The sequence below is a fragment of the Manihot esculenta genome, chromosome 8, assembly GCF_001659605.2.
Source record: "Manihot esculenta cultivar AM560-2 chromosome 8, M.esculenta_v8, whole genome shotgun sequence".
NCBI lineage: Eukaryota > Viridiplantae > Streptophyta > Magnoliopsida > Malpighiales > Euphorbiaceae > Manihot > Manihot esculenta.
In genome coordinates, this window is record NC_035168.2 from 9,268,895 (window position 1) to 9,284,732 (window position 15,838).

Here is a 15,838-nt window from a genome sequence, read left to right on the forward strand (position 1 = left end):
GTGACAATACCATCCGAGATGTGATTTGTTGTGATGTGTTGCATTACATGATGGCATGAGAATTTAAATGTTGTTTTTCATTATTCTGCTCACTGGGCTCTAGTAGCTCACCCCTTTTCCCCAATCCCCCAGGATTGCAGGTACGGGCTAGACAGAGAAGTCAAGAAGAGTAAAGTCATGTGTTTGTAATAGATAGAAAGTGGACATGATAAATGTAAGATGATGTAAAGTTGAATAGTCACGTTATGTATAATGATATTGAGGATTAGAAGTTGTGCTTGACTCTATGGGTATTGTTATTCCCTTTTATTACATGATCTCAGATGTTTTATGATGTATATGTGAACCAACTCAACGCATGTTATGTCGCCCATTGGGGCTTTGATGAGATCCCACAGAGGGGTCAATATTATGGTTATGTTATGTTTAGTGCATGCACAGGTTGAGATTGGTACATGAGAAAATGAATGAAAGAAAAGTTTTAATTTTTATGTATATTGTTGATCATGTATGGGATTAAACAGGTTTACAGGTTACATGTTAGGCTTGCTACAGGTCCCGGCAGCCTTAAGTCGACCCGGATCCTAGCGCTGGTAGCGGTCCGATTTTCGGGTCGTTACAGAATGGTATCAGAGCCCTAGGTTCATATGGTCGGACCTAGAGTGTCGGGCTCATAGATGTTATAGAAGGTCAAGCACAATAGGAAGATCATGTCCACTAGGATAGGATGTGGAGTCCTGTCTTGCATGATGTGAAATGCCATGATTATATGCATGTGCATTAATGATATGTGATGTATGTGATGAGGGTTCATGTGTGCCCACATGAACCATATGATGCTAATGCTTGCTTGCTATGTGCTGCCTTTCAGAAAACAGGATGAGGGGAACTCGTCGATTTGCACGATTGACTAGAGTACCACTTGAGGATGAGGGCATGAGCGCCCGTCCTCCTGCATTGCCTAGGGCAATGTCATGTAGATCAAGCAGAGAAAGAGTGTCAAGGGACCCTAGAAGGTCTTTTGATGCTAGCAGAAGGGGGACTGATAGAGGAGGAAGTTCTTCAGATGTGAGGGAGGTTATGGAAGAGGATCAGAGGAGGGATGGGAATCTGGATGTCAGCATGACGGAAGAAGGGACAGGGGAGTCTCAGGGAGGCGCTCAGGCCTCGGGGTATGGTTTTCCACCCCATTATCCACCCTTCCCATAGGGTTCAGGGTATCCGATGGGAGGCACATCAGATTACTCCAGCTTTAACCCCTACCCTACCTACATGCCTTATCCATCTTTCTATCCACCTCACCCCCAGTACCCAGCTTATCCACCCTCACCCTTTTATCCTCACCCGGCAAACCCCACCTCGGGGAATGCTGCACCCCCACCTCCACCACCTACAGAACCAGCAGCCCCTGTTACTCAACCTTCTAGACCTAGCTCAGCCAGTAGGAGCAAGGTCAAGATGACCGACTACATGAAACTGGGTGCTCCTCAGTATGAAAAAGGGGATGACCCATTTGTGTATCTTGAAAGGGTTAAGGTGATCACAGATGAGATTGGGGCTGATGACAGTAGAGCCATTCAGATGGCTGGGTTCACGCTTAACTGCAAGAAGGCACGAGAGTGGTTCAAGAATTATGTGAACCCGAGAGTGGACAGCATGTCTTGGGAGGAGTTTGCAAACGAGTTTGCAGGATGGGCTTTTCCCGATAGTTCAAGGGAGCTGAAGATGATCGAGTTTGAGCAGTTAAGGCAGACTGATGAGATGGGTGTAGAGGAGTTTACAGACAGATTCTTGGAGCTGTTGCCATTTGCAGGGCAAAATCTTGACTCGGACCAGAAAAGGTCAAGGAGGTATATCATGAAACTCCACTCCAGATATTCCTCCTTGATCCAGTCAGCAGATAGGGAGAGCTTCCATGCCATAGTGGATATGGCCCGGAAAATGGAGGCCAGTGCCATCGTTCAGGGAACAGTCAGACAGTCAGTGGCACAGTCTTCTGGTTCCAAGACCCCAGGCTCTTCTTCTCTGAGTGCAACAACTTCAGGTAGCAAAAAGTGGAGTAACACCACTAGGAAACCCAAGAAGAACAAGTTCTGGAACAAAGTCAAGTCCAGTCTGGGACTAGGGAGTGGCTCAAGCTCTCGTGCGGATAATGCAGTTTGTGCAAAGTGTAGTAGGCCACACAGGGGAGTTTGTCGGGCTGGGACAGTAGCCTGCTTCAGATGCGGGCAAGAGGGACACATGGCTCGGGAGTGTCCTAGGGCAGCTTTTGGAGCACAGTCTCAGCAGACAGCTTCTGGTAGTGTAGCTCAGCCAGCAGCTCCAGCCATGACTCAGGCCAGTGGCAGAGGCAGAGGGAGAGGGGCAGCCTCTTCTTCAACGGGTTTTAGAGGTGAAGGTCCATCAGCTCCAGCACGGATCTTCACAATGACTCAACAGGAGGCAGATGCATCTAACACTGTGGTGGCAGGTAACTTAGTCATTGGTTGTTCAGATGTGTATGCCTTGATGGACCCTGGTGCATCTCATTCTTTTATTGCTCCGAGAGCCGTCCAAAGGTTGGGGTTGATGATCTCTGAGTTAGAGTGTCCTCTCTGGGTCAGTGGACCCAAGTGTGATCCATCAGTGGCAGAGTCAGTCTGCCAGTGCAGTCCAGTCTTTGTTGAGGGAAGATGCCTTTCCGCCGACCTTGTGGTTCTAGACTTGACAAATTTTGACGTCATTCTAGGGATGGACTGGTTATCTGCCCATGGTGCTACCTTGGACTGCAGGGACAAGGTAGTCAGGTTCAGAGGTCAGGATGGGTCATAGGTTGTCTTCAGGGGAGACAGGGGAGGTACACCTAGAGGTCTGATATCAGCTCTTCAGGCTCGTAGGTTGCTTAGGAAGGGATGTCAGGGGTATTTGGCTCATGTGAGAGAGCTTAGCAGTCAGGTTAGAGAGCTCGCCTTGGTGCCAGTGGTTAGAGAGTTTCTAGACGTCTTTCCAGACGAGCTGCCAGGTTTACCACCTGCTAGGGAGATAGAGTTCGAGATAGAACTGATGCCTGGAACCCGACCGATCTCTATCCCTCCCTACAAGATGGCTCCAGCCGAGTTGAAAGAACAGTTGCAAGAGCTGGTAGAAAAGGGCTTCATCCGACCGAGTACCTCACCTTGGGGTGCTCCAGTCTTGTTTGTGAGAAAGAAGGATGGATCCCTTAGGCTTTGTATCGACTACAGGCAGTTGAACAAAGTCACTACCAAAAATAAGTAGCCATTGCCAAGGATCAATGATCTATTCGACCAGCTAGCAGGAGCGGGTTGTTTCTCCAAGATAGATCTGAGATCGGGGTACCATCAGCTGAGGATCAGAGAAGAAGATGTGCCAAAGACAGCTTTCAGGACCAGATATGGGCATTTTGAGTTCCTTGTAATGCCGTTCGGGTTAACCAACGCCCCTGCAGCATTCATGGATCTCATGAATAGAGTGTTTAGCCAGTACCTGGATCACTTCGTTATTGTCTTCATAGATGATATCTTGGTGTATTCTAGGAATGCAGAGGAGCATGCCCATCATCTGAGGTTGGTTCTGCAGACCTTGAGGGAACATGGCTTGTATGCCAAGTTCTCCAAGTGTGAGTTCTGGCTGAGGAGCATCTCATTCTTGGGGCATGTAGTGTCAGAGAATGGAATAGAGGTGGACCCCAAGAAGGTAGAAGCTGTGGCTAACTGGCCTAGACCCACTTCAGTGAAAGAGATCAGGAGTTTCTTGGGTTTGGCAGGTTACTACAGGAGGTTCGTCCAGGACTTCTCAAAAGTTGCAGCTCCTCTGACCAGACTAACCAGGAAGAATCAGAAGTTTGTGTGGACCGACCAGTGCGAAGAGAGTTTTGAAGAGCTTAAGAAGAGGTTGACTTCAGCACCAGTGTTAGCTCTGCCATCTAGTGATGAGGACTTTACAGTCTTTTGTGATGCGTCCCGTGTGGGACTGGGTTGCGTACTAATGCAGAATGAGAGGGTGATTGCTTATGCTTCTAGACAGCTGAAGAAGCACGAGTTAAACTACCCCACGCATGACCTAGAGATGGCAGCAGTAATCTTTGCACTCAAGATGTGGAGGCACTACCTCTATGGGGTAAAATGTGAGATCTTTACAGATCATAAGAGCCTGCAGTACATCCTGAGTCAAAGAGATCTGAACTTGAGACAGAGAAGGTGGGTAGAGCTGCTGAGTGACTATGATTGCAAGATTCAGTATCATCCGGGTAAGGCGAACGTCGTGGCAGACGCCCTAAGCCGGAAGTCACTAGGCAGTCTATCCCACATCATGGCAGAGAGGAGACCAGTGGTGAAGGAATTTTACAAGCTTGTTGATGAAGGTCTACAGTTGGAGTTGTCTGGTACAGGTGCTTTAGTGGCCCAGATGAGAGTGACACCTGTGTTTCTGGAGCAAGTGGCTCAGAAACAGCATGAGGACCCAGAGTTAGTGAAGATTGCCAGGACTGTTCAGTCAGGCAAGGACAGTGAGTTCAGATTTGACAGTAAGGGGATCCTCCGCTATGAGAGCAGACTTTGTGTACCAGATGACATAGGGCTAAAAGGAGACATTATGAGGGAGGCTCATAATGCAAGATACAGCGTTCACCCCAGAGCCACCAAGATGTATCAAGATCTGAAGAAAGTTTATTGGTGGCCAGTGATGAAGAAAGAAGTGGCACAGTTTGTGTCAGCCTGCGAAGTGTGTCAGAGGGTGAAGCTGGAACATCAGAAGCCGGCTGGAATGCTTAACCCGCTACCTATCCCAGAGTGGAAATGGGAGAATATAGCTTCGGACTTCGTAGTGGGGTTACCGGCGACGTCCAACAGATTGGACTCTATATGGGTGATTGTGGACAGACTCACCAAATCTGCTCACTTCATCCCTGTCAGGAGTGGCTATTCTATGGACAAGTTGGTGCAGGTGTATGTAGATGAGATCGTCAGGCTGCATGGGGTTCCTGTTTCAATAGTGTCCGATAGAGGACCCCAGTTCACCTCCAGGTTTTGGCGGAGTCTGCAGAATGCCATGGGTACCAGGTTGGATTTTAGCACTGCCTTCCACCCCTAGACGGATGGACAGTCCGAAAGGACCATCCAGACTATCGAGGATATGCTTAGAATGTGTGTGCTGGACTTTGGCGGTTCTTGGAGGCAACATCTACCTTTGGTGGAGTTTGCTTACAATAACAGGCATCATGCTAGCATCGGGATGGCTCCTTATGAAGCTTTGTACGGAAGGAAGTGCAGGTCACCTGTTTGCTGGGAGGAAGTTGGAGAGAAGGCCTTGGCGGGGCTTGAGCTAGTAGAGATCACCAGCAGGGTGGTACCCATAATCAGAGAAAGGATCAAGACTGCTGCAAGCAGACAGAAGAGTTATGCAGACATCCGCAGAAGGCAGGTAGAGTTTCAGGAGGGAGATCTGGTATTGCTCAAGGTGTCTCCTATGAAAGGAGTGGTTCGCTTTGGGAAGAAAGGTAAACTAGCCCCACGATACATCGGACCCTTTGAAATCTTGCAAAGGATTGGGAATGTGTCGTACAAGCTGGATTTACCTGCTTCAATGGAAAGAATCCATCCGATTTTCCATGTTTCTATGTTGAGGAAATTTGTGTCAGATCCGGGCAAAGTTCTTAGTGAGCCTGATGTGGAGATCCAAGAAGATCTCACTTATATTGAGCAGCCAGTGCGGATCGTAGACACCCAGATTAGGAAGCTGAGAAACAAGGAAATCCCGATGGTAAAAGTCCTTTGGAACCACCACAATATGAAAGAATGTACTTGGGAGACACGGGAGTCCATGCTCCAGCAGTACCCTTATCTTTTCTGAGGTTAGTTCCTTGTGAGTTTTACGTGCTTTGTATGTATGATATGTGTATGCCATGCTATGTGCTAGTTGAGGAACATTCGGGGACGAATGTTCTTAAGGGTGGGAGAATGTAATACCCGGCTAGACTCCGGTATCGAAATTCCTACCGTCCGGTGGAGTCTCGGATGTCGGAGACCTCTAGAAGGGGTAAAACCATGTTTTCATAAAATGTTTTGATGTGTTTTATGGTTTTTAATGAAAATAAATCCAAGTTTTGAGTAGAGAGGGCTTTGGAGACTTTGCCAGGTTCGGCCGCCGAAAGTCATGTTCGGCCGCCGAACGTGAGGAGGTTTTGGGAGCGCTTTAGGCCTCCGAAAGTCTTGTTTGAATCAGCCAAGGTTCGGCCGCCGAACCTCATGTTCGGCAGTCGAACTTGCATGCGCTGTGGGGGTACGTTAGGCCACCGAAAGGTGGTAAGGACAGCCCTATAAAAGGACTCCATGGCCGAAACAGGCAAGCTTTTCTTTCCGTTTTCGGCCACGGTGAGTTCTCCACTGCCCCTTCTCTTTTTTGAGCTTCTCCCTTCAAGATTTCATGTTTTTCTTATGAGTTTTCATCTTGTTTTGAAGATTTTCGAGTTTAAAGCAAGTTTTGGATCTTTGAGGTTCAGGAACTCAAATCTCTCCCATCTCTGAGCTAGGGTCGTTTTCCTCTCGATCTACAAGAGGTAAGGGCCGATCTTGAGCTCACTACATGTTTTTAACAAGTTTTAAGTTGATTCTTGAAGTAGAAATGCATATGTAGGGTTTTATGAGTTTTTGGGTTCATGTTGGTTTATGGGCAATGTATGTTGGATTTGTGTTGTTTGATGTGTTGTAGATGGGGTTTAGGATAGTTTGAAGCCCCTAGGAGGTTGTATGCCTGAGTATGTGTGTTGTAGAATAGGATTATGCATGTTTAGAAGGTTTGGGAGGCATTGGAGGCAAGAGGAGCCAAGTTTCTGCCCTTTGGCAGAAACCAGGTTCGGCAGCCGAAGGACTTTCGGCCGCCGAACATGGCTGGGGAGGCAAGCCTTTCGGCTGCCGAAGCCTGCCCCTGAAAGGAGACTTTCGTCTCTGTCTGGGAGTTTCGGTCGCCGAAGGTGCCGCCGAACCTACCTGGGTTTCGGCTCTGAAGGGACTTTCGGCCGCCGAAGGTGCCGCTGAACCTGCCCTGTTCAGCCTTCCTTTGCATGTTTTTGCATGATTGTTTTGAGGTGTTTTAGGGGGTTTTTTGTAACGACCCCAAAATGGACCGTCACCGGCGCTAGGATTCAGGTCGGCTTAAGGCCGCCAGAACCCGTAGCAAGCCTGCTATAGACACTTTCAGCAATACCCAATTACCCTCCTGAAATTCTAACTGTTTTCTGCGAACGTCTGCATAACTTTTCTGTCTACTCTGCGCTGTTCTGATTCTCTCTCTGATCATGGGCACCATTCTACTGGTAATGTCTACTAACTCTGGCCCTGCAAGAGCCTTCTCTCCTACCTCTTCCCAGCAAATAGGTGATCTGCACTTCCTCCCATATAATGCTTCATAAGGAGCCATCCCAATGCTAGCATGATGACTGTTATTGTAGGCAAACTCCACCAAAGGTAGATGCTGCCTCCAAGAACCGCCAAAGTCTAACACACATAGGCGAAGCATATCCTCTATGGTCTGGATGGTCCTTTCTGATTGTCCATCAGTCTGTGGGTGGAAAGCAGTACTAAAATCCAATCTCGTGCCCATTGCACTTTGCAAACTCCGCCAAAAGCGGGAAGTAAACTGAGGTCCTCTGTCTGAAACTATAGACACTGGAACTCCATGTAATCTCACTATCTCATCCAGATAGACCTGTGCCAACTTATCCACAGAATAGGTACTCCGTACAGGAAGAAAATGAGCAGATTTCGTGAGTCTGTCCACAATCACCCATATCGAGTCTATCCTGTTGGACGCTACTGGTAAACCCACTACAAAATCCATGGCTATGTTCTCCCATTTCCACTCTGGAATCGGTAATGGATTAAGCATTCCGGCTGGTTTCTGATGCTCTAATTTCACCCTCTGACAAACCTCACATTCTGTCACGAACTGCGCCACTTCTTTCTTCATGGCTGGCCACCAATAGACCCTTTTCAGATCCTGATACATCTTGGTGGCTCCTGGGTGAACACTATACCTCGCATTATGAGCTTCCCTCATAATGTCTTCCTTCACACTGCCCTGATCTGGTACACAAAGTCGACTCCCATAGCGAAGGGTCCCTTTGCTGTCAAATTTGAATGCTACACTATTGCCTGACTGAACAGTCCTGGCAATTTTCATCAACTCAGGGTCCTCATGCTGTCTCTGAGCTATCTGCTCCAGAAACACAGGTGTCACTCTCATCTGTGCTATCAACGCTCCTGTACCAGACAACTCTAGCTGTAATCCCTCGTCAAAGAGCTTATAAAGCTCCATCACAACTGGTCTCCGCTCTGCTGCTATATGGGCTAAACTGCCGAATGACTTCCGGCTTAGGACGTCTGCGACAACATTCGCCTTACCCGGATGATACTGGATTTTACAATCATAATCACTGAGCAATTCGACCCATCTTCTTTGCCGCAAATTCAGCTCTCTCTGACTTAAGATGTACTGTAAACTCTTGTGATCAGTGAAGATCGCGCATTTAACCCCGTAGAGGTAATGCCGCCACATCTTAAGTGCAAAGATAACTGCTGCCATCTCGAGGTCATGGGTAGGGTAATTCAACTCATGCTTCTTCAACTGTCTAGAAGCATAAGCGATTACTCTATCACTCTGCATCAATACACAACCCAATCCCACTCGAGATGCATCGCAGAACACTGTGAAATCCTCATTACTGACAGGCAGAGCTAACACTGGTGCTGTAGTCAGTCTCCTCTTGAGCTCTTCAAAGCTCTCTTCACACTGGTCTGACCAGATAAATTTCTGGTTCTTCTGAGTCAATTTGGTCATAGGAGCTGCTATCTTTGAGAAGTTCTAAACGAACCTCCTGTAGTAACCTGCCAGTCCCAGAAAGCTTTTAATCTCAGTCACTGTTGTGGGTCTGGGCCAGTTAGCTACAGCCTCTATCTTCTTGGGGTCTACCTCAATACCCTCTGCTGATACTACATGTCCCAAGAAGGCAATGCTCCGTAACCAAAACTCACACTTCGAGAACTTGGCATATAAACCATGCTCTCTCAGTGTCTGCAACACGATCCTCAGATGCTGGGCATGCTCCTCTGCATCTCTGGAATACACTAAGATATCATCGATAAACACAATGACAAAGTGATCCAGAAACTCACTGAATACCCTGTTCATGAGATCCATAAATGCTGCAGGGGCGTTAGTCAACCCGAACGGCATCACTAAGAACTCATAATGCCCATATCTGGTCCGAAAAGCTGTCTTAGGCACATCTGCCTCTCTGACTCTCAACTGATGATACCCAGATCTCAGATCTATTTTCGAGAAATAACCTGCTCCAGCTAGCTGGTCAAATAGATCATCAATCCGAGGTAAAGGATACCTATTCTTGATAGTGACCTTGTTCAACTGTCTGTAGTCGATACAAAGTCTGAGGGATCCATCCTTCTTTCTGACAAAGAGCACTGGAGCACCCCAAGGTGAGGTACTAGGGCGGATGAAACCCTTATCTACCAAGTCCTGCAACTGTTCTTTCAACTCTGTTAACTCAGCTGGCGCCATCCTGTAGGGAGGAATAGAGATAGGTCTAGTACCTGGCAGTAATGCAATTTCAAACCCTATCTCCCTATCAGGTGGTAGTCCTGGCAAATCGTCTGGGAACACATCGAGAATTTCTCGAACTACTGGTACTGTGGCTGGTTCCCTCACCTGACTGTCTAGCTCTCTCACATGAGCTAGAAACCCCTGACAACCCCTCCTAAGCAAACGACGAGCCTGAAGGGCTGAAATCATACCTCTGGGTGTACCTCTCCTGTCTCCTCTGAAGACACACTCTGACCCATCCTGGTCTTTGAGACTCACTAACTTCTCTCGACAGTCCAACGTAGCACTATATGTAGATAACCAATCCATCCCTAGAATGACATCAAAATCCATCAAATCTAGAACCACAAGGTCAGCTGGAAGGTATCTACCCTCAATAAACACTGGACTGAAACGACAGACTGACACCGCCACTGATGGGTCACATCTAGGTCCACTGACCCAGAGAGGATACTCTACCTCAGAACTGATCAAACCCAATCTCTCTATGGCTCTCGAAGCAATAAAGGAATGAGAAGCACCGGGGTCCATCAAAGCATACACATCTGAACACCCAATGATGAGATTACCTGACACCACTGTGTTCGACGTGTTAGCCTCCTCCTGTGTCACTGTGAAAATCCGTGCTGGGGCTACCGGATTTCCACCTCGGGAACCTGCTGCTGAAGTAGAGGCTACCCCTCTCCCTCTACCTCTGCCACTAGTCTGAGGCATGACTGGAGCTACTGGCCGTACTACTGGCTGTACCACACTGCCTGAACTCATCTGCTGGGATGGTGCAAAAGTCATCTGCGGACAATCCCGAGCAATATGCCCTTCCTGTCCACACCGAAAACAAGCTGTAGATCCCAACCGACAAACTCCTCCATGTGGTTTTCCGCATCGTCTGCAGACTGGAGCTGTGCCAGAGCTTGAGCCACTACCTATTCCCAGACCTGACTTCACTTTATTCCAGAACTTACTCTTTGTTCCTTTTGCTCTATCCCATCTTTTACTGCTTGGTATGGGGGCTTTAGAACCCGAAGCCTGTGCCTGTGACTGTTTCTGAATATTGGCACTAGCTTCCATTTTCCTGGCTGCGTCTATTATGGTATGGAAACTCTCCTTTTCTGCTGGCAGAATCAAGGAAGCATACCTGGGATGCAGTCTCATAGTATATCTCCTTGCTTTCTTCTGATCAGTATCATAGGCTTGACCCACGTACTGAAGCAGATCCAGGAACTTATCTGTGAATTCATCCACACTCATCTCATCTGTCTGTCGCAACTGTTCAAACTCTATGACTTTCATCTCCCTGGAGCTATCAGGAAAAGCCCACCCTGCAAACTCATTGGCGAACTCTCCCCATGACATGCTGTCCATTCTAGGCTCCACATAATTCTTAAACCATTCTCTGGCTTTCCTGCACTTTATTGTGAAACCTGCCATCTCAATGGCTCTCCTATCATCTGCTCCCAATTCACCGGTGATCATCCGAACTGCTCTGAGGTAATCAAATGGATCATCTCCTGTGTTATATTTAGGAGCATCCAATTTCAAGTACTCCGTCATTTGGACTTTACCTCCAGATGAGCTAGGTTCATGTCTGTCAACAACAGGGGCTACTGGTTCTGGTGGTAGTACTGGTTCATTTGGCTCTAGGTGTGCTGCACTTGGATGGGTAGGGGAAGATGGATACATAGGATATGGTGGGTAGTAAGGATAAGGCATATAAGGCATATAAGGAGGATATGGCACAAAACTCGAGTACTCCGACATACCTCCCATCGGATACTCTGGATAGCCAAAGCCTGAGGTCTGAGCACCTCCCTGCGACTCTCCCATACCTTCCTCAAAACTGCCTATACCCATGCTATCATCTCTAGACTGATCAAACTCCATCGCATCCCTCCTTTCCTCTGATCTTCCTCCCCTAGCTGTTCCTCTTCTGCTCTCGTCGACAGACCTTCTAGGGTCTATTGACGTACCTTCCCTGCTAGATCTCTGAGACCTTGCCCTTGGCAATGCAGGAGGACGAGCAGCTGGCTCATTCTCTGGTGGGACTCCAGTCAATCGAGCTGATCGACGAGTTCCTCGCATCTTTACTCTGGAAACACAACATATAACATACCACTTTAGCACATAAACATCACATATCAATCATACACATACACCTCTCATGGCATATCATAACAGATAGGACTCAAGACCCTATCCTAGTGGACATGATTTCCTATTGTGCTTGACCACTTCTAACCTGTCTAAGCCCAACACTGACTCTATAGGTCCGATCATATGAACCTAGGGCTCTGATACCAATCTGTAACGACCCCAAAATGGACCGTCACCGGCGCTAGGATTCAGGTCGGCTTAAGGCCGCCAGAACCCGTAGCAAGCCTGCTATAATCTCTGTGTACCTGTAAACCTCATACATGATCATACATTTTCTGTGAAAATAAAACTCTTTTCTGAACCAAGGCTTAACCTGTGCATGCACTATCTCTGTACTCTGTACTCATGTACTCTGTACTCTGTATCCCTGACTAGAGCTTGCTCTAGATGGGTTAACTCATACCTGTTAAGCCTGGTTTTCACATACAAGAAAACATATATACATATACAGATCATGTACAAAACATACATCACTAGGTCTAGCAACAACTATTACATCGCTTTATTATTACATGTCCACTCTAAGCTATTACAGATCTCTTTACTTTTTCTGTACTCTGCTGGACTGTCCCTGTACACTGTACACTGAACCTGCAAAACTGGGGTTAAGGGAGTGGGATGAGCTCTATAGCCCAGTGAGTAGAACAGTAAAACATCTCAGGAAAATATGATCTCATGGAATGCACCATATCACAGACAAGCCACATCAAGAGTAAACCTGTCACCACATAGTCCCAGTAACTCTGTGCCAGGGCGTAGAATCGAGCACCTGGTCTTCCTGTCATATATGTATATGTGTATATAACACCTCTGTACTTACCATTGCCAGGGCGTAGGCAAAGGCTCCTGGACTTTGCTATACCTGCCAGGGCGTAGTCAAAGGCTCCTGGACTTTACTATACCTGCCAGGGCGTAGTCAAAGGCTCCTGGACTTCTTGTCTGAGACTATTGGATCATTCAGCATTCACTCACATCACCAAATAACGATGCAATGCAACATATTCGTGAAGACTAATGCAATCAACCTATGGCATAAACATGATGCATGAGATATGCTAAAAGCAGTTTATGGTTCAATTAAAAGTCATCAATTAGTTCCACTCACCTCTGGCTATCTGGACTGACTGACTCTGCAGGCTCTGAACCTCTGGAGCAGTACTCACTGCTGCTCTCTCTGGTTCCTCTGGTCTGTACCTATACAAATGGACTCAAATGAGGGACCAACAAACGTAGAAATAACTCTCTTAAACTCCCCAAGACTCCCCTTAAACTCACTCAACTATCCATGCAAAGCATGCAAAAGAAAACTGGACAGGACACTTTCGGCGGCAGGTTCGGCGGCCGAATGTCCTCTCCAGAGACGAAACTCAAGCACCTTCGGCGGCACCTTCGGCGGCCGAATCCCCCAAACAGAGCCGAACATGCAAAAACACTCGGGGGCAAGCTGTGGCAACTAAGCCACCATGCAGGAGGTTCGGCGGCCGAATGAACCTTCGGCTGCCGAACCTGAGTTCATCCAGAACTCAGCTTCAACGGCAAACCATCTCCTCCTTCCCTTCACCACAGTCTAACATGTATCCTTCACATATTCAACACACATATACTCAAGTATATGTTCACAGGGGTCCAAAACTAGCTAATAACCCCAAACAACAAAACAAACATCACACATCAACATGTATACATACATAAATCAGCAAAAACTACCATGAATAACCTAAGCATGCTTCTCCTTCCCTTCCCTCTTCATCACTCTTCAGAAAAATAGATAAACAGGGTCTAAAACTACCCTTACCTCTGGAAACAGGAAGATACACACACTGAACAAAGGAAAAACAGATCAACCTCTCTTCAACTCTCAAAATCGTAACTTTTGTTTCTCTCAACTCTCAACACTTTTGCAAGCACCTCAAACTGCTGTAAGACCAACCAAAAACATGTACAGATGAGTCATAAGAGGCGTGGTCATTCCATGGCAAGAATCTGAGGCCAACACTTGTCAAAACAAACATGACTCAGCTCACTAGCCAACTCAGCTTCGGCTGCCCAATCGCATGCGAAACCATGCAACATTCGGGGGCCGAACTTGAATTCAGAAGCCGAACATTGGGCACTTTCGGCGGCCGAACTTACCTTCGGCGGCCGAACTTGGCTGAAGTCTCCATGAACTATTTTTTCTTCAAAACTCAAAACTATATAACTTATAACCCTTAAAACATATCATAACACTTAGAAAACAAAACTCCTACCCTTTTCTCGAATCCCAGCACCCCGGATTCCACCAGACAATAGGAATTCCGGTGCCGGACTCGAGCCGGATATTACATTTTTGGGGGATGTTTTTAAAGTTATGTTCTAGTCGTTTGGTCCCTCATTTGAGTCCACCTGTGTAGGTTCGGACCCGAGGAACCGAGGACCCCAGCAGTGAGTTCAGCTGCTTCTGAGTGAGTAGAGCTTCAGCCAGAGGTGAGTAGAATAAACCTATACGATTTAAAGCAAATAAATTATAAAGTTTTGAGCATGTTCATGCATCATGAATGCCATGAGATGAATTAGGTTGTATGCATTAGAATTCACGAATATGTTGCATTGCATTTATGATGTTGATGTGGATTGGTTATTGGATGATCCTTTAGTCCTCATATGATATGATGATGTTACGGCATGATACGGTATGGAAGTTCAGGTTGTACCCATTCTACGTTCCTGGCACGATGTAAGAGAAAGTCCAGGTTGTACCCATTCTACGTCCCTGACACATTGGAATGTTATGCTATGTTATGTTAAGAGAAAGACCGGTTGTACCCATTCTACGTCCCGGCACAGTTGGACTATGTAGAGGACTATTGGTGACAATACCATCCGAGATGTGATTTATTGTGATGTGTTGCATTACATGATGGCATGAGAATTTAAATGTTGTTTTTCATTATTCTGCTCACTAGGCTCTAGTAGCTCACCCCTTTTCCCCAATCCCCCAAGATTGCAGGTACGGGCTAGATAGAGAAGTCAAGAAGAGTAAAGTTATGTGTTTGTAATAGATAGATAGTGGACATGATAAATTGTAAGATGATGTAAAGTTGAATAGTCACGTTATGTATAATGATATTGAGGATTAGAAGTTGTGCTTGACTCTATGGGTATTGTTATTCCCTTTTATTACATGATCTCAGATGTTTTATGATGTATATGTGAACCAACTCAACGCATGTTATGTCGCCCATTGGGGCTTTGATGAGATCCCACAGAGGGGTCAATATTATGGTTATGTTATGTTTAGTGCATGCACAGGTTGAGATTGGTACATGAGAAAATGAATGAAAGAAAAGTTTTAATTTTTATTTATATTGTTGATCATGTATGGGATTAAACAGGTTTACAGGTTACATGTTAGGCTTGTTACGGGTCTCGGCGGCCTTAAGTCGACCCGGATCCTAGCGCCGGTAGCAGTTCAATTTTCGGGTCGTTACAGTATTGGTTCAAATAATTATTGTAAGAGAATGGATAATTATTCGAAGAATACCCTCTGCCAGAATTTTCAGAATAATAACCTCTGCCGGAGGAGTTCCTACCACGACCACGTCCTCGGCCTCGCCCTCTCCCTCGGGCATTGTACTGATTTTGCGAAAATTGGGCTGATGGAGCCACAACAGCAACTTTCTCTTCTTTCTTTAATCTGCGTTCTTCAGTCAACAAACGAGCATGTAATTCGTCAAAGGCGATTGTAGCATCACTTTGATCAAGCAAACGAACAAAACTGCTATAAGTTGGGCCAAGCCCATTACAGGCAAATTCAACCAAGTCTTCGTCAGAAACTGACTGTCCTAAAGCAGTCAATCGATCGGACAATAGTTTAATATTCGACATATACTCATCGATAGACAGAGAATCTCGTTGAAGATTATGGAGCTGTCCTCTTAACTCACGAATCTGAGCACGGTTTCCAGACGCATAAACCGTTTGAAGTTTTGTCCAGGCTTCATTGGCAGTTGTAAGTCCAACAATCTTAGAAAGAACTCGTTCGGATAGTGATGACGCTATCCAACTAAACACGAGCTGATCGGTGGTCTCCCAT